The following is a 24,982-nucleotide window of genomic DNA, read 5'->3' as shown; positions in this document are numbered from 1 at the left end:
TACCAAAAAATTAGCTGGCTGTGGTAGCAGGTGTCTGTAATCCCAGCTACTCAGGAGGCTGAGGCAGGAGAATCACTTGAACCCAGGAAGTGGAGGCTGCGGTGAGCCGAGATCATGCCACTGTACTCCAGCCTGGGTGACAGAGTGATTCTCCATCTCAAAAAAAAAAAGAAAAAGAAAAAAAATACATTCAAAGTCATTAACTCTATACTATCTCAAATGTGATTTTTACTTGTAGGGCCTCCACTCTATTCTCCACAGGGATGCCAAAGTGATCTCTAAATCACCTTGCTCCCCTGCTGAAAATGTTTTGGCTCTCTCTTCTGCTATAAAATACAGGTATAAACTTCATTTTTAGCTTAGCAAGCATGGTCCTTCAAAATCTAGACAAGACCCACCTTTGCAGGCTCATCAAGTCATTCCCACTGTTCCAGTAACATACCTTAACACTAGCCTTCTTCCCCTAACACTTGACTCCGCAGTGCACCCACAGTTCCTTCTGTTTGAAATGACTCTCTCTCCCCAGTGAGGCAAATTCCTATTTGGGGTTATTTTCCGTAAACTACCTCCACACCCTCCACAAGTTTAATCATTATTGTCTTCTTCCACAGCACTCTGTGCACCTATCAAGCCTATATATGACCAGAAGACAAAATTGGAGTATCATTTCTCTTTGAATTCTCAATGTTAAACACTGTGGCCAGTACCTACCTTAATGTGTAACTTAAGTTACCAAGAAAATATAAATGGATGAAAGAGAGGTAGAGACCAGAGAAGGTAAAGTGAAAGCCTAAATGAGTCTCCATTTTGCATCAACTAACCCCCCTTCTCACTAATTACTCATTCAAGAACCAAAATATGGTATATTCCACTGTACTCTAATGCACCCCAGCTAAGCATACAGTATGTTTACAGTTTACTCAGCATTTCTTTTTTTTTTGAGATGGAATTTCACCCTTGTTGCCTAGGCTGGAGTGCAATGGCATGATCTCACTGCAACATCTGCCTCCTGGGTTCAAGCGATTCTCCTGCCTCAACCTCCTAACTGGGATTACAGGTATGCGCCACCATGCTCGGCTAATTTTCCATTTTTAGTAGAGACAGGTTTCTCAGCTGGGCACGGTGGCTCACGCCTGTAATCCTAGCACTCTGGGAGGCCGAGGTGGGTGGATCACCTGAGGTCAAGAGTTCAAGACCAGCCTGGCCATCATGGTGAAACCCCATCTTAAAAAAAAAAAAAAGGGTTTCTCCATGTTGGTCAGGTTGGTCTCCAACTCCCGACCTCAGGTGATCCACCCGCCTCAGCCTCCCAAAGTGCTGGGATTACAGGCATGAGCCACCGTGCCCAGCCTATTAATCATACTTTGTTGTAAAATGACTACTTTGAGTAGTGGGCCAAAGATATCTATAACTCCCAAGTCTTTGGCTATCCCAGTAAAACATACCTTTTTGGCTGAACCTATTAGGACTATTTCAAAGTGATAAATGCTTTAAAGCAGAGCTTCCCAAACCAGTGGACTTTGCATATGGGAAGGGTTCTAAATATGCTGAACATATTGATCCCTCACCCCTAATGTCCCAAAGAATACAGCTGTAAGCTGCCTTAACCATTTATTACAATATGCCTTACATATATAATCCTTTTCTATTGTACTATGAAAAATGTTTACACTTTAAAGAATATAAGAAGGCAAATACAGGCACTGAAATGTATAAGCATTAACCAAAATACATACTTTTTTGAGACGGAGTTTCACTCTGTCGCCAAGGATGGAGTGCAGTGGTGCGATCTTGGCTCACATTTCAATTTCCACCTCCCGGGTTCAAGCAATTCTCCTGCCTCAGCCTAGAGAATAGCTGGGATTACAGGCATGCACTACCACACCTGGCTGATTTTGTATTTTTAGTAGGGATGGGGTTTCACCATATTTGCCAGGCTGGTCTCGAACTCCTAACCTCAGGAAATCCAACCGTCTCAGCTTCCCAAAGTTCTGGGAATACAGGGGTGCGTCACCATGCCTGGCATAAAATGTATACTTTTAAACTACAGCTACAGTGGACATTCCTACAATGCCTTTACATATTCGTACATAGGACCAAGTTCTATAAACCAACCTTATGTCTGCTCAAAAGAAAACAATTTGAAATTTCCCAATAACTGTAGTTTTACTTTTTTTTTTTTTGAGACAGAGTTTCGCTCCTGTTACCCAGGCTGGAGTGCAATGGCACAATCTCTGCTCACCACAACCTCCGCCTCCAGGGTTCAAGCAATCCTCCTGCCTCAGCCTCCCAAGTAGCTGGGACTATTTGCCAACAAGATTTAAGAAAACTGAAAATACCTACAAATTGAAGAGGTATTCAAAAGGAGCCTCTTGAGCTACACCACCACTATCAAGACACTTTGGAAATTACCTAATGATTGACTTCCAGAGAAAATCTTTGGTCTCTCGTCACCATTTTTAAAACTGATCAAGACATGGTCTCACTATGTTGTGACAGTTATCACAGTCTTTACATATTTTATTTCATATTTTTTTGAGACAGGGTCTTGCTGGTCTCAAACTCCTGTGTTCAAGCCATCCTTCCTCAGTCTCCCAAAGTGCTGGGATTACAGGCATGAGCAACCATGCCTAGCCATCACATAATCTTTTTTTTTTTTTTTTGCTTACATATAGGAAAAACAATCTTTTTGACCATTTCATTAAGCATCTTGTTCACCTACTAAGAAGTGACCAGAGTCAACTACCTTAAATAACTTCCAACCATTAAAATGACCCCTACCCTCCCAAAAGAACAAACCTCTAGCAATTAGGTCACATTCTCATGTGCCCTCACATGCACACAAACATGGTCCTTTCCCTCATAACTACCATAACATGGGCAAGTCATCTCCACCTAGAAAGGTCTGTTTTCTCATCAGCAGCTGTTCAAATATTTAAAACAAAACACCTGGAGTAGATCACAGATCTAAAGATATTAAACAATTTTTATTCTAAATTTTACTCTAAAAGTCATCACATTCTAAAGACTGTGTTGGCCGGGCATGTTGGCTCATGCCTGTAATGGTGGCACTTTGGGAGGCCAAGGAGGGAAGACTGCTTGAGCCCCGGAGCTGGGAGACCAGCCTGGGTAACAAAGCAAGACCTTATCTCTACAAAAAAATTAAAAAGTTAGCCGTGGCGGTATCTGCCTGTAGTCCCAGCTAGTCAGGAGGGTGAGACAGAAGGATCGCTTGAACCAGAAGGCCAAGATTGCAGTGAGCCAAGAACTGTTCCACTGCACTCCAGCCTGGGCGACATAGTGAGATCCTGTCTCAAAAACAATAAATACATTTAATAAAGACTGTGATAAATGTCTTAACAGCAATTCCCCAAAAAAGCCTTTAAACTGTTTTGATCAACGGCCCGTGTCCAGTCCTACAGCCTACAAATCTGTTCTGGAGTGGTAAATTCTAGTATACTGTAAAAAATACAAAGTGCTACTACACTATTTTATTTTTCAGTTATTCATATTCACTCTCTTCCTCGTCAAAGTTAAATTCCGCCCCCCCCCCAAAAAAAAGTTAAATTCCCAGATACAAGTAGGCAAGGAGATTCAGCACTAACAATGAGACAATCCACTTGGAAAACAGGTAAGTATGGAACTCAAATTCAAACATATTATCTAAAACACACCAGCTTAACACAGTAACAACAAATCCAAGAAGGTCAAGCGAGATGACCATTCACAATGTTGTCAATGGCAATAACGGTTAAAAACAGAAGTAAGGCTACAGGTGTTGTTAGCAAGCTCTTCAAGGAAGGTGAAGGAGGTAAAGAGTCAACGGAAGAGTTTCCAAAGAAAGCAACGATTAGTGTTGGGAAAAAAGGAGGGATGTAATTTGGGTTACCAGAGAAAGCTGCTTCAAGAAACCAGTACAATCTCCAAATCCTTAGCAATACCATAAATCTCTTCATTGCATGCTAAGTGCTTCTTTAACCTGTAATCCACCCCGTCCTCTCCCCACAAAATCTGCGTTAAACTGAATTTTAAAAACATTTTGGGGGAGGGGATAAACAGTTGGTTTCTCGCTTGACAGTAATTGCCGCTACGAAGTGCCAAGTTCCACACCACGCAGCACGCCATCCACAGAGCGCTCCTCAAAAGTTGCCACCCATCTTGGCCACGAGTTCAGGGACATGGACTCGCCTCCTCTGGCGACCGCAGCCGGGATCGGCTGGGATCCGGGAGCCCAGCGCCGGCCCCCTCCTCACCGCGCGCCGCCGCCGCCGTCAATCAACGCCCCCAGCCCCTGGACTCGGCCCGGGGCGGGGCGGGGCGGGGCGGGGCGGAATCGCGGCACGTCGAAGGGCCCCCCCACCAACAGCCTCCAGCTTGCTGGGATCGCCGCCCAAGAAACTAAAGTTGCCCGCGACCGAGCCCGGCACGCTCTGGGGCCCAGGAGCCCAGCCGATGGGGGATCCGTGCGCAGCCGGAGCGGAGAGCGGCGCCCCAACCGGGCCTCGGGCCTGCCTCGCTAACCGCTCACCTCTCGGGGTGCGCCGCCTTCCTCTGCCGCTGCCGCCGCCTCCTCCCTGTGAGTGCAGCGCGGTCTGACCTGTGGAACCACCATACCAGTCCCGCCCGTTGCTGCAGCGCCGTCGCCGCCGCTCCTCTACCGCCTTAGCTGCCGCTCTTTGTTCCCCCTACTTCAGCCGCCCGCCTCAGCCGCCCCTACGGGCGGCCACTACGCCCTCGCGCCCTCTGGGCCCCCGGCCTCGCCCTCCTCGCTGCGCCCGCCGCCCCCTTCGCCTCCGCGCCGCCGACGCCGCCGCCACCGACGCCGACGCCTCCTCCTCCGCGCCCCCCTCGCTTTCATTGACAGCAAACAAGCATCATGGCGGTGGCTGCCGTCTCTCAGCCAGCGAGCGCCCGGACCGCCTCCGCTCCAACATCCCGGCCGCTCATTGGCCGCCGCCTTCAGGCGCAACCATCCAGCCTTCGGTGCAGGGGTCGCTCCCGGCACGCCGCTGCCCCGGCCCCGCCTGCTCACCCCCGCTCTGGGGAGCGGTGGCTCGGCCCGGCGCGCTGAGGACCCTGCCTCCCCTCCCCGCCTCCCGCCCTCCCTCCCTTCGTCTTTCCGTCCATCTATCCTCTCCTTCTCTGCCCGCTCTCCTCGCTCCTTTCCTTCCTTGGCGCTTCTATTTTCTCCTCTCCTTAGCGCTCCTTCATTTTTCATCTAGCTCTTTTTCCGCCTCGGGTTGTCCACTTTTATCTCCCCTTTCCCTCTTTTCCTTGATCCTCCTCCCCTTTTCTCCTCTTCCTTTTCCTTAGGCCTTCACCTGTCAATCACGTCGAAACAGATTTTTGACCATAGACAGTATTTTGCTCTGCCTAAAGACAAGACATTCAATCGTGAACAGTCGAATAATTATTCCTTTCTCAATTTTGCAGAAAAAAATAAGTTAATAGCCCGTTTCAGTCCATTAGTGGTAATTCATTCCGGTACATTAATGGACAGTTTTGGTGCTGGGGTCCTAGCCTGAGTAATGGACAGGAGCTGCGGCGTTCAAAGATCAAGATGTTCTGTTCAGGGCAAACTCTGGTGATTGAAGGAGGGCACGACTGGCTGATTCATGATGCTTACATTGGGAAATATTACTTGACTGATGCTCAGGGCACAGAGATGAATCAGACCCCACCCTGCCCTGAGTAAGCTCACAGTCTAGGGCCAAGAATAACACCCAACAGACTTGTTTTGTTTTGTTTGAGATGGAGTCTCACTCTGTCGCCAGGCTGGAATGCAGTGGTGAGATCTCGGCTCACTGCAACCTCGCCTCCCAGGTTCAAGTGATTCTCCTGCCTCAGCCTCCCGAGTAGCTGGGACTACACTACAGGCGCCCGCCACCACATCTGGCTAATTTTTTTGTATTTTTGGCCGGGTGCGGTGGCTCACACCTGTAATCCAGCACTTTGGGAGGCCGAGGCGAGCGGATCACCTGAGATCGGGAGTTGAGACCAGCCTGACAGGCATGGCGAAATCCCGTCTCTTCCAAAACTACAAAAAATTAGCTGGGCGTGGTGGCGGGCGCCTGTAATCCTAGCTACTCGGGAGGCTGAGGCAGGAGAATCGCTTGAACCTGGGAGGCGAGGTTGCAGTGAAACGAGATCTTGCCACTGCACTCCGGCCTGGAGACAGAGTAAGACTCCGTCTAAAAAAAAAAAAAAAAATTCGAGGTATGTGCTAAAGGGTAGGAAAATGAATATCTGCCTGCCCACCTATGTGGCAGACTAGGATAGGTTGCTAACTGCTTCCTGGAAAATCAACCCTAAAGAAATGAGAGTGAGACAGGTTCCAGGAACCAACAGTAGCAACAAACCAAAGCTTCTACTTCATTGAAGGCTGTTTTGAGCTGGGGATGTGGGAAATGGGTTCTTGTAGTCTGGGATGGTGGAGACCTGGCTGGAAGGGCAAGGAAAGGATGAGGGACAAAAGCTGCTCAAAGATCAAGATGGGCCAGGCCCGGTGGATCACGCCTGTAATCCTAGCACTTTTCGAGGCCAAGGTGGGTGGATCACCTGAGGTCAGGAGTTCAAGACCAGCATGGCCAACATGGTGAAACCCATCTTTAAAAAAGAAAAGAAAGCTGGGCGCGGTGGCTCACGCCTGTAATCCCAGCACTTTGGGAGGCCGAGGCGGGTGGATCACAAAGTCAAGAGATCAAGACCATCCTGGTCAACATGGTGAAACCCCGTCTCTACTAAAGATACAAAAAATTAGCTGGGCATGGTGGCGTGTGCCTGTAATCCCAGCTACTCGGGAGGCTGAGGCAGGAGAATTGCCTGAACCCAGGAGGCGGAGGTTGCGGTGAGCCGAGATCGCGCCATTGCACTCCAGCCTGGGTAACAAGAGCGAAACTCCGTCTCAAAAAAAAAGAAAAAGAAAAAATTAAATTAAAAAAAATAAAAGATCAAGATGATCTCCCTCTCCCCAGCATGGTGTTGGGATGGTCATTCCTTGGCACTGCCATGACATCAGTAGTGACAGCCCATGCCTCTAGGGCCACAGGACACTGTGCAAAAGGAGGGCAATGCAAAAGCCCAGGAGTCAGGAAGAACACCTGCAGACCAGCAAGCTGCCTGTGGCCATCCCTCCAGAGCCTCCTCCAACCCCAGGCAGAGGGAGTCATGCAGCCCTGTGCTGTACAGAGCATCCAGGCTGAAGGGCCGATGGGACAGTCATCCTGCAGGGCCTCTCCTGCTTGTGTGAGTGCCCTGGCCGCCTGTGCTCCAGGCTTGGTGCTTTTTTTTTGTAATTTGTAGGGCCAGAGGGAGCTACTCTTGGCCGGTCGAGGTAACTCACACCTTAATCCCAATACTTTGGGAGGCAAAGGCGGGCAGATCACTTGAGGCCAGGAGTTGGAGACCAGCCTGGCCAACATAGCAAAACCCCATCTCCACTAAAAATACAAAAAAATTAGCCAGGCTTGGTGATAGGCACCTATAATCCCAGCTACTTGGGAGGCTGAGGCATGAGAATCACTTGAATCCATGAGGCAGAGGTTGGTTGCAGTGAGCTAAGGTTGCACCATGGCACTCCAGCCTGGGCAACAGAGCAAGACTCTGTATTTAAAAAAAAAAAAAAACAGAGGGAGCTATTCCCTTGTGACTGGCATGGTGTATATGGAGGAGGGGAGGTCTTGTTGCACATCAAAAAACTCAGTAGCATAAAGCAACAGTTTTACTGTATCTCATGAGTCTGATACTCTCCCTTGGGGCCTCATGCCTGTGCCATAGGTGGCAGCTGGGTGTTGAACATCTGGCACCTCAGTGCCCCCTAATGAGGCCTCCCCCTGCAGTGTCTCATCCTATCCTTCAGCCTTTGTGTGTGACTCCTCTCTCCAGCAGGAGGTCATCCTGCACTTCTTACATGACAACCAGGGGCTCCAAGAGGAAACCAAAGCTGCCAAGGCTTCTGAAGAAGGCCACTGCAGTATTCTGCTAATTAAAGCAGGCACAGCCCAAGCCAGATTCAGGAGCTGTGGAGAGCCGTGTGCACATGCAGGGCGGGTGGACTTACTGGAGCCCTCTGGGGAGACTTGCTACCACCAGGAGGGTTCAATGGTGGCTCTGCTGTGCGTGCCCTGTTCTTTCTGCATATCTGAAAATAACCCTGCAAAATGCTTATTCACCCTTTCAGACCCAGATCAAAGTGTCCCTCACATTAGGCCTCCCATTGCAAGTTATGAAACTCACAACTCAATAGGCTTTGTAAAAAAGAGGGAATTGACATATCCAAGTGTCACATGGCTGAACCATTCAGACATTGCAAGGTGGAATCAAGAATCGATCTCACCTCCCACCCTCCACCCTGCTCTTCACTCTCTCTCTCCTGGTCTCACACAGGCAGAAAAGATGCCACCAATACCTGCAGGCTTAGATTCTACCAGCTTCTCCACTTAGAGAAGGTACTTCTTTCCTAATGGTTCCAGCCAAAGACCCAGGGCGGGCTCTCACTGGCCTGACCTGGGCCTTGTTTCTACTGCAGCCAGGCAGTACCAAAGCAGGAGCCATCTGGGATTGAGATGTACTAAGCTAAGACAGCATGAATTGCTGGCAGCCAGCACCATCTTCCTCACCACAGGGAGAGATGAGACAGTGATGAAGATGTGGAGTCTCAGAGTAAAGTCCTGACAACTTGATTTCACTAGTTTTTCCCTTTAGCATGTGACCTATTCCAAGTATACACACCAATACTGTATTTATTTATTCATTTTTGCTTAAATTAGTTTGAGTTTGGCTTCTGTAGCTTAGAACCAAAATAATTCTAATTTGACTCTGTAAATGCATTGCAAAGATGGATACATGACCAGAATAGGGTCATCATCAGATGTGCACAGCAAGTCAGTGCACCAAGACAGCGGGCTGCAGCAGAGGAAAAGGTTTAATCCTAGGACCACAGGACATGGAGACTGGAGGAAACCAAATCTGCCTCCCTGTTGAGTTTGCAGCTAGGGTTTTCAAGGGTTTTAGAGTGGGCCGAAGAGTGGAGATTGTTGGTTTGTCAAGGAGAGCAGGGTGAAGCAGGGTGTTCTCATGCTGATTTGGTTCCTTTGGGTGGGGGTTGGGGGGTCTTCAAACTGGTTGGCATCAGCTGTTCTGCTGGAATTCAGGTTCTGCTTGAGTACTTCTTATTGATTGACTGATTGATTGAGATGGAATCTTGCTCTGTCGCCCAGGCTGGAGTGTAGTGACGCAATCTCAGCTCACTGCAACCTCTGCCTCCTGGGTTCAAGCGATTTTCCTGCCTCAGCCTCCTATATATGTATTTTATTTATTTTTGTTCTTTTTTTTTTTTCCCCTGAGACAGAGTCTTGCTTTGTCTTTGCTTTTTGTTTGTTTCTTTGTTTGTTTGAGATAGAGTTTCACTCTGTCACCAGGCTAGAGTGCAGTGCTGTGATCTCGGCTCACTGTAACCTCTGCTTCCTGGGTTCTAGCGATTTTCCTTCCTTAGCCTCCTGAGTAACTGGTATTACAGGCATTTGCCACCACACCTAGCTAATTTTTGTATTTTGTGCAGAGACAGGGTTTCACCATATTGGTCAGGATGGTCTCAATCTCCTGATCTTGTTATCCGCCTGCCCCGATCTCCCAAAGTGCTGGATTACAGGCCTGACCCCCTGTGTCCCACCAAGTTTTGCTCTGTCGCCCAGGCTGGAGTGCAATGGTGAGATCTCAGCTCACTGCAAGCTCTGCCTCCCAGGTTCAAGCAATTCTCCTGCCTCAGCCTCCTGGGTGGCTGGGATTACAGAGCATGCCACCACGCCCAGCTAATTTTTGTATTTTCAGTTGAGACTGGGTTTCATCATGTTGACTAGGCTGGTCTCAAACTCTCTTGATCCACTCGCCCAGCCTCCCAAAGTGCTGGGATTATAGGCATGAGCCACTGCGTCCAGCCTATATTTATTTATTCATTTTATTTTATTTTAGAGACAGGGTCTCACTGTCACCTAGGCTGGAGTGCAGTGGCATGATCACAGCTCACTGCAGTCTCAACCTCCTTGGGCTCAGGTGATCCTCCCACCTTAGCCTCTGGAGTGAGGGACTACAGGGACACACCACCACACCCAGATAATTGTTGTTGTGATGAGGTTTCACCATGTTGCCCAAGCTGGTCTCCAGCTCCTGGCCTCAAGCAATCTACCGGCCTTTGCCTCCCAAAGTGCTGGGATTACAGGCGTGAGCAACAGTGCCTGGCTGCTTTTGTTTGATTCTTAAACAAAAGCCTTAAGACTCTAACGTCAGAAATCCTGTTTGTAGGAACAAAGGGGCTGCACATGGTCAGTGTCTAGAGCTACATGACTTACTGTTATAAGGAAGTGGGTCAAAGTGCTGCCTGATTAATGCTTAATTGTAACGATGTTTCTGTCCAGGATTCCTGTTAACCCTGAGAGAAGGGCTTCCGATGGGTGGTTGAATAATGAAAATGGACACCCGGGTCATGGCCATAATTGTTGCTGTTGCTATGGTGTCTGTCACTCAAACACTGGAGCACTGGAATTCCAACCCAGGACTGATGGAGAATGTTGCTATGGTTTGAATATATGTCCCCTCCAGCAGTCATGAAGACAGAATTAACAAAAGAGAAGCAAAGCAGACAAATTTGGAAAACTCAGCCCGGTCGTGTAGAGTGAAAATGTGTGTTCAGAAGCAGAAACCAAGGGTGGCCCAGTGGTCTTTCACTAAGATTAGTACAGAGAAAAAGGATCATCAAAGAGAATGGAAGGAAGACCTCTAAGGCATTTTAGAAGTCTTTGAGGCGTCCCCTGCTGTCACAGGCTCTGAGGCCTAGAGGGCCTAGAGGGCAGAATGGTTTCGGGGATGGCGCAGTAATGAGAGGTAAGGCCTTTAAGAGGTGATTGGGTCATCGGGACTCTACCCAGGCTGGCAGATTGCTTGAGCTCAGGAGGTTGAGACCTGCCTGAACAACATAGCAAAACCCCATCTCTACAAAAGAATTTACTGGGTTTTGGTAGATATCACCAAATGGCTCATTCAAAAGGCTGTACCAGTTTATTTCCACCAACAATATATAAAAATCTAAGTTTCTTTTTTTCTTTTTCTTTTTTTTTTTTGAGGCCAAGTCTTGCTCTATTACCCAGGTTGGAGTGCAGAGGTGCAATTTCGGCTCACTGCAACCTCTGCCTCCTAGGTTCAAGCGAGTCTCCTGCCTCAGCCTCCTGAGTAGCTGGGACCGAAGGTGTGCACCACCATGCCTGGCTAATTTTTGTATTTTTAGTGGAGACGGAGTTTCACCATATTAGCCAGGCTGGTCTTGAACTCCTGACTTTGTGATCCACCTGCCTCAGCCTCCCAAAGTGCTGGGATTACAGGTGTGAGCTACCATGCCCAGCCCATAGTTTATTTTTTTCAAATCATCTAAAACTCTGTCTCTGACTCACTCTCTGTCTCTTACACATACATGAATAAGAGTCTATGGGAAATAAGTATTTGAATTTCACAACACATATATATAAAGCTAAATAATTCCTCAAAGCTTCTATGATAATGTTCTCAAGGTTAGGTTACCCTATTTTCTTTTAACTGAGGTAAAATTCAGCCCACGTGAATAAATTAATTTATTCATAGATCAATTAATGGGTTAATGGATTAATTGATTATCATGGGAAAGGAACTGGTGCTTTTGTAGGAAGAGGAAGAAGGACCTGAGCTAGCACCTCCACATACCCAGCCTGGTAGCCATGTGACCCACTGTGCTGCTTTGGGACTGCAGGGAGTCCCCACCAACAGGAAAGCACTCACCAGATGTGGCCCCTTGACCTTGGACTTCTCAGTCTCCAGAACTGTAAGAAATAAATTCCTTTTTGGCTGGGTGTGGTGACCTACACCTGTAATCCCAGCATTTAGGGAGGCTAAGGCAGGTAGATCATGAGGTCAAGAGATTGGGACCCTCCTGGCCAACATAGTGAAACTCCATCTCTACTAAAAATACAAAAATTAGCTGGGCATCATGGTGTGCCTGTAGCCCCAGCTACTCAGGAGGCTGAGGCAGGAGAATTGCTTGAACCTGAGAAGTGAAGGTTGCAGTGAGCCAAGATCCTGCCACTGCACTCCAACCTGGCAACAGAGTGAGACTCTGTCTCAAAAAAAGAAAGAAAGAAAGAAAAAGAAATTCCTTTTTTATATAAACTACCCAGCGTAAGATATTCTGTGAACTGGGTGCGGTGGCTCATACCTGTAATTCCAGCACTTTGGGAGGCTGAGGTGGGATGATCATTAGGTCAAGAGATTGAAACCAGCCTGGCCAACATGGTGAAACCCCGTCTTTACTAAAAATACAAAAATTAACTGGGTGTGTGGTGCACATCTGTAGTCCCAGCTACTAGGGAGGCTGAGACAGAATTGCTTTAGCCCAGGAGGCAGAGGTTGCTGTGAGCCAAGATCACACCACTACACTCCAGCCTGGCAACAAAGCAAGACTCTATCTCAAAAAAATAAAATAAAATAAAGAGAGAGAAAGATTCTGTTATAGGCAAAAGAAAATGAACAGAGATGATATTGACCATAACCTAGAGAGAGATATGCAGTGCTGATTAGAGACTGACCATAAGAACCAAAATTCACAGGAGACTGATGAATGAAGCAGGTCCCAAGGTTTATTTGTAAGACAAACTGAACAGCCATGTGACAAACTGTCTACTAGTAGAAAAGCACATTCTAGAGGGAAGCAAAGCCATTCAGAGGTTGTTTGGTGAGTCTAAATACAGGCCTGTGGAGCCATTCAGCTCTAACAGTTGGACCTCTCCTCTGGTGGCCAGAGATCAGCATTGATGACCAAAATTTCTCACTGCCATGCAGTGCTAGAGACATGGACACATCCTGGCCATCTGTCTTCCCTTCTCTGGACTTGAGGCTTGCAGACCACAATTTTCCTTAGATAGGGCCTGGTATCCTAGATGCAGTTTCTGATCCCAATCATTTCTTACCCTTGTTATCCTTTGTCCCTTACCCCATTGTATTAGCCTGCAATTGGTTGAAAACCTAACTCAAACAGCTTTAAGAGGGGGTCAAAGGAATTAGTCGGCTCAGATAGCTTTATGAGACCAGGAAGAGTACACTAGCTGCAGGTGTGGCTTGATCTGGGAGCTAATGCCACTTGGTTCTGCTTACCTCCATGGTGACTTTGTCATCAGGTACCATATTCAAGTAAAAGTGATACCAGCTCCTCCAAGGTTCAAGCCTGGCAGGAAAGAGAGCCTCCCCAAAATGATGCTCATCCCCCAAATGAGGCGTGAGCCACCACACCAGGTCAAACAGCAGCCCTAGCCCTGACTCTCATTTCCAGCTCCAAATCAAACACCGTGCTCTGGTGTGTGTCATACACCCATCAGGAAGAAGTCACATGCCCTAATCATGGGGGCAGGTCATCTTCAGCTGCACGCAAGCATACATGGAAAGATTTGAAGGGGGCTGGGCGTGGTGGCTCATGCCTATAATCCCAGCATTTTGGGAGGCTGAGGCAGGCAGATCACTTGACACCAGGAGTTCAAGACCAGCCTGGCCCACATGGCAAAACCCTGTCTCTACTAAAAATACAAAAAATTAGCCAGGCGTGGTAGTGTACGTTTATAATCTCAATTACTTGGGAGGCTGAAGCAGGAGAATCCTTGAACCTGGGAGGCAGAGGTTGCAGTGAGCCAAGATCATGCCATTGCACTCCAGCCTGGACGACAAGAGCAAAACTTCTTCTCAAAAAAAAAACAAAACAAAACAGTTGATGGGGGTAGTCAGAGAAAAATCTGGGATGCCATTGCTGGAAGAGAGGAATAGAAGCATCAAGGAAGAAAGAGGCAGAGGCCTGAGGTCCATGCTCTGTCAAGCCTCCACCTACATGGCACAGGCGTCTTGCCAGCTGCTTCCTTGGGCACCTGTGTTGTCCTGGCCTCAAACTCAGTATGTGGAGTCAAGAAGATGCCTCGAGGTCTCAGAATGTGGAGACGGGGTTTCCCATGCAGAGCTCAGACGCACTCCCCAAAGACTTCACTATAGAGAATTGGTGGGAAGGGGAAAAGGCAGCCAATCTGGTTTTATTTCTGGTTTTACTTTTTGTTTTTTTTTTTCTCTCTTTTCAACTTATTTTTCATTAGTCTCTAACACAGCATCATGACTATACCGGATGCTTCTTGTTTTTTTAAGAGATGGGATCTTCCTCTGCCAGTGGTTTGATCAGAGCTCACTGCAGCCTCAACCTCCTGGGCTCAAGTGATCCTTCCTCCTCAGCCTTCCAAAGTGTTGGGATTACAGGCGTGAGCCACCACACCAGGCCCTACCTTTTAAAGGTTAAACCACCTTTTTTTGTCATTAAAAAATAATTTATAGTCATGATATTTTTATTTTGAGACAGAGTCACACTCTGTTGCCCAGACTAGAGTGCATCGACACGATCCCAACTCACTGCAACCTCTGCCTCCCGGATTCAAGCGATTCTCCCACTTCAGCTTCCCAAATAGCTGGGACTATACAGGCACCCACCACCATGCCCGGCTCATTTTTGTATTTTTAGTAGAGACAGGGTTTCACCATGTTGGCCAGGCTGGTCTCAAACTTCTGACTGTAAGTTCTTTTAGGCTAACTGACAGTGTCATGGATGCCATGTTAACCTCTGTGACCTGCACGGACACTCCAGAAGAGTTCCTGGAAAGTCTAAAGTAACTGGAAGACTGAAGAAATGATCAACCCCCAAGGCACCTACTTAACTTTGAGACATTCTCTTTAATTATTTATTTATTTTTATTTATTTATTTATTTTAGAGGCAGGGTTTCACCATGTTGGCCAGGCTGGTCTCAAACTCCTGACCTCAGGTGATCCACCCGCCTCACCCTCCCAAAGTGCTGGGATTACAGGCATGAGCCACTGAGCCCAGCCAATTTTGAGATATTCTCTATTGTTCCTTATTCCCGCCCTAATTGATAAGGTCACTGGACTTTGTAATTGGCCTTGGTCAACCTCGTGACTCCACACCCTAGGAACCCCTCCCAGCTTGCAAAATACCGCCCTAAAATAACTTCTGTAACTTTCCGCTGCCCACCCCAAACCTATAAAATCAAATCCTACCCCACCGCCCTTTGCTAATGCCCTTTTCGGCCTCAGTCCACCTGCACCCAGGTGAATAAACAGCCATATTGCTCGCACAAAGCTTGTTTGGTGTTGGGGGGGTGTCTCTTCATTCAGAGCGACAGTTTTAACACTGACTTCAGGTGATCCACCCACCTCGGCCTCCCAAATTTCTGGGATTACAGATGTGAGCCACCAAGCCTGGCCTGCAGTCATGATTTTTAAAAAGGTAAAACTGGCCATGCGTGGTGGCTCATGTCTATAATCCCAGCATTTTAGGAGGCCAAGGCAGGCGGATCACCTGAGGTCAGGAGTTCGAGACCAGTCTGGCCAACATGATGAAACCCCATCTCTACTAAAAATACAAACATTAGCTGGGCATGATGGGGCACGCCTGGAATCCCAGCTACTTGGGAGGCTGAGGTAGGAGAATCGCTTGAACCCAGGAGGCGGAGGTTGCAGTGAGCCAAGATCTCGCCTGGGCAACAGTGAGACTCGGTCTCAAAAAATAAAATAAAATAGTAAAACTTAGGCTGGGCGTGGTGGCTCACGCCTGTAATCCCAGCATTTTGGGAGGCCAAGGCAGGAGGATCATGAGGTTAGGAGATCGAGACCATCCCCTGCCTCTAAAAAAAAAAGTTAAAAAAATTAGTAAAACTTAAGAAGCAGAAAGTCATGAAGAAGGAAGTGGATATCTCATCCCTGTCCCTATTCTAGCCACACTCCCCAGAGACAAGCATTTGAATTGATTACCATGCGCTGGCCTTAAATAACAAACCCGCCACAGTTACTGACTCTCATGACGAGAAGTCCAGATAGAGACAGGGCAGCTTTTAGGGCTGTTTGACTTAAGGCTTAATACGGGGTGTCTAAAAGGCCTAGAAACAGGACAAATTTATTTTTAAACAGCATATTAAGCGCATTTCAAATCATATGCTGTGTGTTTTTCTTCAATGACCAGACAGTGTTTGAGATAAATTAACCTCTAAATTTAAACCAATGCGTCCCATTGTCAATCTGGAAGAAAAAAAAGCAAGGAAAGCTCTAGGCAGTTTAGACAGTCTGTATTGTATTGATCATACTCCCCCTAGGAGTTTCTGCTGGTCAGGTGTGTGGTGTGAGAGGCAGGGGCATTGGGGTAGCACAGGGCTTGGGCGTGAGTGGCTGGAGGGTGGGTCTGCTTGGCTGCCGTGCCTGGCCAGGGTGGAGTTCCAGGGAGATGCCCCTAGACGCCAGTGCCTGCAGGCAGATTAATCACTGATACTCCCTTGGGAGAAAAACATTTTGAGTTGCCCTGCTACTTATTATAGGATATGAGGTACTGGCCTGAGCAGGAGGCTGACTTAGGACAGGCATTTTTTTTTTTATTTTAATTTTTATTTATTTGAGACAGAGTTTCCCTCTGTCGCCCAGGCTGGAGTGCAGTAGTGTAACCTCAAGTCACTGTAACCTCCACTGCCTGGGGCTCAAGTGATTCTCCTGCCTAAGCCTTCCGAGTAGCTGGGATCACAGGCACGCGCTGCCATGCCCAGCTAATTTTTTAATTTACAGTTGAGATGGGTTTCTTCCTTGTTGCCCAAGCTAGTCTTGAACTCCTGACCTCCTGACCTCAGATGATCTGCTTACCTTGGCCTCCCAAAGAGCTGGGATTACAGGTGTGCACCACCGTGTGCAGCCTAAACAGGCATTTATTGTGGAGATTGCCCTTGGAGAATTTAGGGCACGGTGACTCTTGTTCCTGGCAGGTTAACACAAGACTTATTAAGTTTCCAAAAACTGAGCTGGGCATGGTGGCTCACACCTGTAATCCCAACACTTTGGGAGGCTGAGTCGGGTGGATCACCTGAGGTTGGGAGTTGGAGAACAGCCTGATCAACATGGAGAAACCATGGCTTTAAAAAAAAAAAAATTTCCAAAAACTGACCTGACTGTCCCCCAGAATGCCACAACACTCCAGCTGAGGGGTGGCGGTTGCCTCAAGGACACCCAAAAGGGCATTGCACACTGAACTGTGGCCCCACATCAGCCCACCTGCCTCTGCAGGCAGTGGATCAGTCCAGAACCCCCATGCAGGGTCTCCAAGGGGAACATCAGTGGAGCTGAAGAGATGCAGGAGATGTAGGTCCTCCGGAAGATGGAGGGGACACGAGGTTTTATCTAGGAGCCCCGAACAGGACTCCCAGGTTTCTTCAGGCATAACTTGATTCATGGGCCACTGTCTGAATTTATTGGAACTCATTCAGTTTCTATAGTAGAATGTGATTTAAAGCGATTTAAGCAGAAATGGGAATTTATTGGCTCAGGGTAACACTCACTGCTCTAATGAACAGATACAAACAAAATCTGTGGGTTGCTACATTATCAGTTTATTTTTTGCTAGCTGTCCATTGAAGCATTCCAATTCAGCAGGTGACTTCCTCTGTTTGATTCAGGGACCCAGGTCCCTTCCTCTTATGGTCCTGTCATCCCCTAGGGCAGGGATTCTTACTCTGGGGTCCATGGACCACTACGGGATCTGTGGATAGAATTCAGGGAAAGAGATCTGTGGACTCACCTTACTTAAGAAATGTGAGAGTTAGGGCTGGGTGCAGTGGCTCACACCTGTAATCCCATCACTTTGGGAGGCCAAGGCAGGTGGATCACGAGATCGGGAGTTCGAGATCAGCCTGACCAACATGGAGAAACCTCGTCTCTACTAAAAATAAAAAAATTAGCCAGGTGTGGTGGCACGGGCCTATAATCCCAGGTACTTGGGAGGCTGAGGCAAAAGAATTGCTTAAACCCAGGAGGCAGAGGTTGCAGTGAGACAAGATCCCACCACTGCACTCCAGCCTGGGCAACAGAGAAAGGCTCTGTCTCAAAAAGAAAAAAAGAAAAAACCCACAAATATGGCCTGCAATTACATAATTACTTAACCTCAAAGGCAACACCCAACCCCCCAAACTTACACTAGTAGGAAGCAGGTGGTGTAATTCCCAAGTCCAATGTGACCGTGAAAGAAAATAAACTTTCTAGAAAGCAGGGACAATATCATTTTCAGTCAATGGGCAAAGGGTTCCCAGATGGGCTGACCCATAACTCCCTCTACCTCCAGAGCAGAGGGACGGCAGAGGGAAGGAAAAGCAGACAGGCATGGAGCAGCCACTGCTGTGACGCCACCATCCTCCCATTTTCTGAATTACATTGCTTTTTTGTTTGCTGCAGTTGTTCTATTCCTAATGCTAGTCATACATTGCATGTGCTGGAGGCAGGTGATCTTTTAACTCATAGACTTTGGACCACAGAAGCCATACTGGCATGTAAGCCTTTGGGTCACCCCCTTGGGGAAAGGGTGAGAATGGGATGATATATGAAAAGAAGGGGCCGGGCGTGGTGGCTCATGCCTGTAATCCCAGCACTTTGGGAGGCCGAGGCAGGTGGACCATGAAGTCAAGAGATGGAGACCATCCTGGCCGACATGGTGAAAACCTGTCTCTACTAAAAATACAAAAATTAGCTGGTTGTGGTGGCGCACGCCTGTAGTCCCAGCTACTCGGGAGGCTGAGGCAGGAGAATTACTTGAACCCAGGAGGCAGAGGTTGCAGTGAGCTGAGATCCCACTACTGTGCTCCAGCCTGGTGCCTGGCGACGAAGCAACACTCTGTCTCAAAAAAAAAAAAAGAAAAGAAAAGAAGGGTGTGCTTCCTTAAAATTAATATCTTGTGTAACTATAATACAATCTCTTTCTCTCTCTCTTTTTTTTTTCTTTTTTTTCAGATGGAGTCTCGCTCTATCACCCAGGCTGGAGTGCGGTGGCGCAATCTCAGCTCACTACAACCTTCGCTTCCTAGGTTCAAACTATTCTCATGCTTCAACCTCCTGCGTAGCTGGGACTACAGGTACACACTACCATGCCCAGCTAATTATTGTATTTTTTGTAGAGATGGGGTTTCACCGTGTTGGCCAGGCTGATCTCAAACACCCGACCTTAGGCAATCTGCCTGCCTTGGCCTCCCAAAGTGCTGGGATTACAGATGTGAGCCACCACACCCAGCCTTTTATTTTTATTTTTGGTATAGATGGGATTTCACCATGTTGCCCACGGTGGTCTGGATCTCCCAAGCTCAAGTAATCCACCAGCTTCGGCCTCCCAAAGTGCTGAGATTACAGGGATGAGCCACTGTACTTGCCCACTATAATACAATCTCAAACCCAGAAAGTTGACATTGGTTCAAACCATGGAGTTTATTTAGATTTCACCAGTTTCACATGCACTCGTTTGTGTGTGTGTGTGGGAAGAGGGGCTCTCTGTGCAACTTTGTTACATGCAGCTTCAGGTGTCCACCACCACAATCAATATACTTCCCTGGGCCAGGCACAGTGGCTGACACCTGTAATCCCAACACTTTGGAGGCTGAGGCAGGAGGATCACTTGAGGCTAGAAGTTGAAGACCAACCTGGGCAATGCAGTGAGACGCTATCTCTACAAAAAATAAAAAATTCTGGCTGGGCGCGGTGGCTCAAGCCTGTAATCCCAGCACTTTGGGAGGCCGAGGCGGGTGGATCACGAGGTCAACAGATCGAGACCATCCTGGTCAACATGGTGAAACCCCATCTCTACTAAAAAATGCAAAAAAATTAGCTGGGCACGGTGGCATGTGCCTGTAATCCCAGCTACTCAGGAGGCTGAGGCAGGAGAATTGCCTGAACCCAGGGGGCGGAGGTTGTGGTGAGCCGAGATCGAGCCATTGCACTCCAGCCTGGGTAACAAGAGTGAAACTCCGTCTCAAAAAATAATAATAATAAATAAATAAATACTAGCTGGGCATGGTGGCACATACCTATAATCCCAGTTACTTGGGAGGTCGAGGTGGGAGAATCACTTGAGATGAGGTTGAGGCTGCAGTGAGTGACCCATGATCACATTACTGCACTATAGCCTGGGTCACAGAGCTAGACCCTGCCTCAAAAAAAAAAAAAAGATACCTGTGTCATCACCCCAAGATATATAGCCACACCCACCCCTCCCTCACTTCTCTCTAGTTCTGGTCAATTGCTCTTTAAATTTATTTCGGAGCCGATGCCCGATTCCGCGCCCGCCATGGCTGACAAAATGGACAAGTCTCTGGACGACATCACTAAACTGAACCGGAGCCAGCGAGGAGGCCGCGGCGAGTGAATCGAGGCGGCAGGCCCATCCGGAACCGGCCGGCCATCGCCCGCGGCACGGTCGGCGAAGGCGCCAGGAAGCGACCGGCGCCCTACAGTGGCAGCACGATCTTTTCGACGGTGGCTTCGGGGGTGGTGCTGGCGTGGAGGAGACGGGTGGGAAACTGCTGGTGTCCAACCTGGATTTTGGAGTGTCAGACACCGATATTCAGGAACTCTGCTGAATTTGGAACACTGAAAAAGGCAGCTGTGCACTATGACCGCTCTGGCCGCAGCTTAGGAACAGCAGATGTACACTTTGAGCGGAAGGCAGACGCCCTGAAAGCCATGAAGCAGTATAACGGTGTCCCTCTGGATGGCCGCCACATGTACATTCAGCTTGTCACATCACAGATCGATATACAGCGGAGACCTGCACGGAGCGTAAACAGAGGCGGCATGACTAGAAACCGTGGCGCTGGAGGCTTTGGTGGTGGCGGAGGCACCCGGAGAGGCACCCATGGAGGCGCCCGGGGAAGAGGAAGAGGCGCCGGCAGGAATTTAAAGCAGCAGCTTTCGGCAGAGGAGGGCAGATCACGAGGTAAAGAGTTTGAGACCATCCTGGCCAACATGGTGAAACTCCGTCTCTATTAAAAAACTAGTTGGAGGGTGGGGGCATGCACCTGTAGTCTCAGCTACATGGGAAGCAGGAGAATCGCTTGAACCCAGGAGACAGAGGTTGCAGTGAGCTGAGATCACACCATGGCACTCCAGCCTGGGTGACAGAACAACACTTCTCAAAAAAAGAAACCAACAGGCTTAGTGCAGTGGCTCACTCCTGTAATCCCAGTACTTTGGGAGGCTGAGATGGGCGGATCACGAAGTCAAGAGATGGAGACCATCCTGGCCAACATGGTGAAACCCTGTCTCTACTAAAAATACAAAAATTAGCTGGGTGTGGTGGCACACACCTCTAGTCCCAGCTACTCTGGAGGCTGAGGCGGAAGAATTGCTTGAGCCCAGGAGGCTGAGGTTGCAGTGAGCCAAGATTTCGCCACTGCACTCCAGCCTGGTGACAGAGCAAGATTCTGTTTCAAAAAAAAAAGAAACAAACGAAAAAAAATAACTGTTTTGTTTGAGACAGAGTCTCACTCTGTTGCCTTGGCTGAAATGCAATGGTGCAATTATGGCTACACTGCAGCCTCAGCTTTCGGCAGCCTCCCAGGCTTAAGCGATCCTCCCGCCTCAGCCTCCTGAGTAGCTGGAACTACGGGTGCACACCACCATGCCTCCCAAGGCGCTGAGATTACAGGCATGAGCCACCTCGCCAGGCCCTAATTTGTATTTTTAGTAGGGATGGAGTTTTGCCATGTTGGCCAGGCTGGTCTCGAACTCCTGGCCTCAAGTAATCATCTTGCCTCTACCTCCCGAAGTGCTCAGATTGCAGGCATAACCCACCTCGAGTGGCTTTTTCAATTAATTTTTGAAGAAGGAAGAAAGCAGCTCAATGAGGAAAAGTGGTCACCTTTTCAATAAATGGTGCTGAAGCAATTATACATTCATCTGGCAAAAGCCCCACACAAAAAAATCCTGACCTAACCTTCCCATTTACAATTTTTAACTTATCATGGATCTTGGACTTAAATGTAAAATTATAGGACATCAAAAAAAAAAAAAGAAAAATATAGGAGAAAATCTTCAGGCAGAGCTCTGCCAATCTAGCAGAGTTCTTAGACTTGACACCAGAAGCGCTATCCATAAAAGGAAACGTCAATTAATTGGACTTCATCAAAATTAACTTTTGCTCAGTGATAGACTGGTAGGCGTATTCGAAGACAAATTATAGACTGGGAGTTAATATTTGCAAGTCACATATCTGACAAAGGAATTGTATCTAAAAACATGTAAAGAACTCTGTAATCCCAACAGTTTGGGAGGCCGAGGTGGGAAGATCACCTGAGCTCAGGAGTTCAAGACCAGCCTGGCCAACATGGCAAAACCCTGTCTCTACTAAAAATACAAAAATTAGCGAGGTATAGTGACGCCTGCCTGTAATCCCAGCTACTCAGGAGGCTGAAGCAGGTGAATCGCTTGAACTTGGGAGGCAGAGGTTGCAGAGAGTCAAGATCATGCCACGTACACTCTGGCCTGGCCCTGGCAACAGAGTCAGACTCCATCTCAAATAAATAAATTAATTAATTAAATAAGGAACCCTCAGAACTCAGCATTAAAAATACCAATAATCTAATCAGAAAATATGCAAAGGGTATGTATAGGAATTTCATCAAAGAGGACATACAGTTGGCAAATAAACACTTAAAAAAAGTGCAACATGATGAGTCACTAGAAAAATACTAATTAAAACCACAATGACAAGTTTTACCACCTGTAATCTCTTGTGTTTCTTTAACTCCATTATTCCATCTCCTCCCAGACATGAACCTCTTTTTTTTTTTAGATGAAGTTTCCCTCTGTCGCCAGGCTAGAGTGCAGTGGTGCAGTCTCGGCTCACTGCAACCTCTGCCTCTGAGGTCATGAACCTATTTTTTTTTTTTATGGTAGTTCTACATTGAATTTCTTTTAGGAAGCTCTGTGAAGTTTTCCAAAGTGGCTACATAAATCTGCATTCCTATCAACAGGTTACAAGTGTTTCCTTTTCTCTACACCCTCACCAGTACTTATCTCTTAACTTTTTCGTAACAAGCATCCCAACACGTTAGTGGATAAATCATTGTGGTTTTGATTTGTATTTCCCTGATGACTAGTGATGTTGAGCACCTTTTCAGGTACTTGTTGGCCATTTTTATGTCTTCTCTGGAGATAAGTCTGTTCAGGTCCTTTACCTATTTTTTAACCAGGTTATTATTATTTTTTGCTATTGAGTTGTTTGAATTCCTTACATATTTTAGGTATTAAACGTTTAAGAGAGACTATGTTTGGTAAATCTATTCTCTCAGTATTTAAGTTGCCTCTTCAGCATCTTTACCATTGTTTCATGGTAAAAACTGTGTTGAGACAGGGATAAATCCAACTTGGTCATTATGCATAATTTTTTTGATGTGTTCTTTTTTTTTTAGAAAGAAAGAGAAAGAGAAAAGGGGGAGAGAGAACAGGAGTCTTGCTCTATTGCCCAAGCTGGAATGCAATCTAGAAATAGGTATTAAAAACCTCTTTTATGCTGATGATTGTGCTTAACAGCGGAGACAGGAAGGAATAAGGAAAGAAAATAACAAACAAACAGCCAACCAATATTTCGTTTAAATCTGTGAAATGCTGTGCAAGTGCTGAAGAGTGACTTGCTTCCATTTGTGTGGTCACTTTCAAAATAGGTGTAATGTGATACTAAAAAAAAATGTATGTTCTGTGGACCTGGGGTGAAGAATTCTATACATATTCACTGAGTTTACTTGTTCCAGGTCTGAGTTCAAATCATAAATGTCTCTGTTAATTTTCTATCTCGTTGATCCGTCAAATATTAACAATGTGGTGTCAAAGTCTCCCGCTATTAGTGTGGGAGTCCAAGTCCCTTTAAGTCATTGAAAACTTGTCTTATATATCTGGGTGCCCCTATATTGGGTACATATATATTTATGATCATTGACTCCTGTTGTTGCATTGATCTTTTTATCATTATGCAATGTCCTTCTTTGTTTCTTTTAGTCTTGGTTACTATTGTAGTCTATTTTGTCAGAGATGAAAGTTACAACTCCTGTTTTTTTGTTTTTTGTTTGTTTTGTTTTTTTTCCTCTCCATTTGATTGGTGAGTCTTTCTCCAACCTTTTGTTTTGAGTCTTTGTGTGTCCTTGCTTATGAGATGGATCTGGATACAGAGTGCCGATGTGTTTTGACTTTTTATTCAGTTTGCGTGTCTGTGATTGGGGCATTTAATCCATTTAAATTTAGGATTAATATTGATATTTGTGAGTTTAATATTGTCATTTAATGCTGGCTGGCTATTTTGCCCATTAGTTGATATAAATACTTCATTATGGAGGTACTCTTTAACTTTTGGTAAGTTTTTGGGATAACTGATACTGGTTGTTCCTTTCTGTGTGTAGTGCTTCTTTCAGAAGCTCTTGTAAAGCTGGCCCGGTGGTGATAAAATCTCTGAGTCCTTGCTTGTTCGTGAAAAATTTTATTTTTCCTTCATTTATAAAGCTTAGTTTGGCTGGATATGAGATTCTGGGTTGAAAATTCTTTTCTTTGAGAATATTGAATATCAACCCCCACTCTCTTCTAGCTTGTAGAGTTTCTACTGAGAGATCTGCTGTAAGTCTGATAGGCTTCCCTTTATGGATAACCTGACCTCTCTCTAGCTGCCCTTAGAATTTTCTCCTTTGTTTCAACCCTCATGAATCTAACAATTATGTGTCTTGGGGTTGCTCTACTTAAGGAATATCTTTGTGGTGGTCTCTGTATTACCTGGAGATGAGTATTGTCCCACCTTACTAGGTTAGGAAAGTTTTCCTGAATAATATCCTAAAGAATATTTTCCAGCTTGGATTCATTCTCTTCATGACATTCAGGTACACCTATCAAAAGTAAATTAGGTCTTTTCACATAGTCCCATATTTCTTGGAGACTTTGCTAATTCCTTTTTACTTTTTCTTCTCTAATCTTGTCTTCTCGTTTCATTTCATTAAGTTGGTCTTCAACCTCTGATATTCTTTCTTCTGCTTGATCAATTCGACTGTTAAAACCTGTGCATACTTCTTGGCGTTCTCGTATAGTATTCTTCAG

General features: G+C 46.7%; 1 protein-coding gene and 1 pseudogene across 6 annotated transcripts in view; one reads left to right on the top strand and one right to left on the bottom strand.

The window, feature by feature from the left end:
- CNOT6 (CCR4-NOT transcription complex subunit 6) overlaps positions 1-4,898 on the bottom strand; it is an 83,825-nt gene extending 78,927 nt beyond the window's left edge. For 3 of the 6 annotated variants that reach the window (XR_004739600.3, XM_035290784.3, XM_035290786.3), the window contains exon 1: positions 4,529-4,898. The gene's annotated coding sequence lies outside the window, so the exon portion shown is untranslated. Of the gene's footprint in view, positions 1-1,736; positions 1,847-4,528 lie in introns of all 6 variants that reach the window. The other 3 variants (XM_054251958.2, XM_078364790.1, XM_054251957.2) reach the window with 3 other exon arrangements.
- Positions 4,899-20,167: 15,269 nt separating this feature from the next.
- Positions 20,168-21,023, top strand: LOC144581564 (THO complex subunit 4 pseudogene; annotated as a pseudogene).
- The last annotated feature ends 3,959 nt before the right edge of the window (positions 21,024-24,982 follow it).

The sequence above is a fragment of the Callithrix jacchus genome, chromosome 2 (assembly GCF_049354715.1).
Source record: "Callithrix jacchus isolate 240 chromosome 2, calJac240_pri, whole genome shotgun sequence".
In the NCBI taxonomy this organism is placed as follows: Eukaryota; Metazoa; Chordata; class Mammalia; order Primates; family Cebidae; genus Callithrix; species Callithrix jacchus.
The sequence above is the reverse complement of the archived record's forward strand: the minus strand, read 5'-3'. Positions and strand labels throughout refer to the sequence as shown.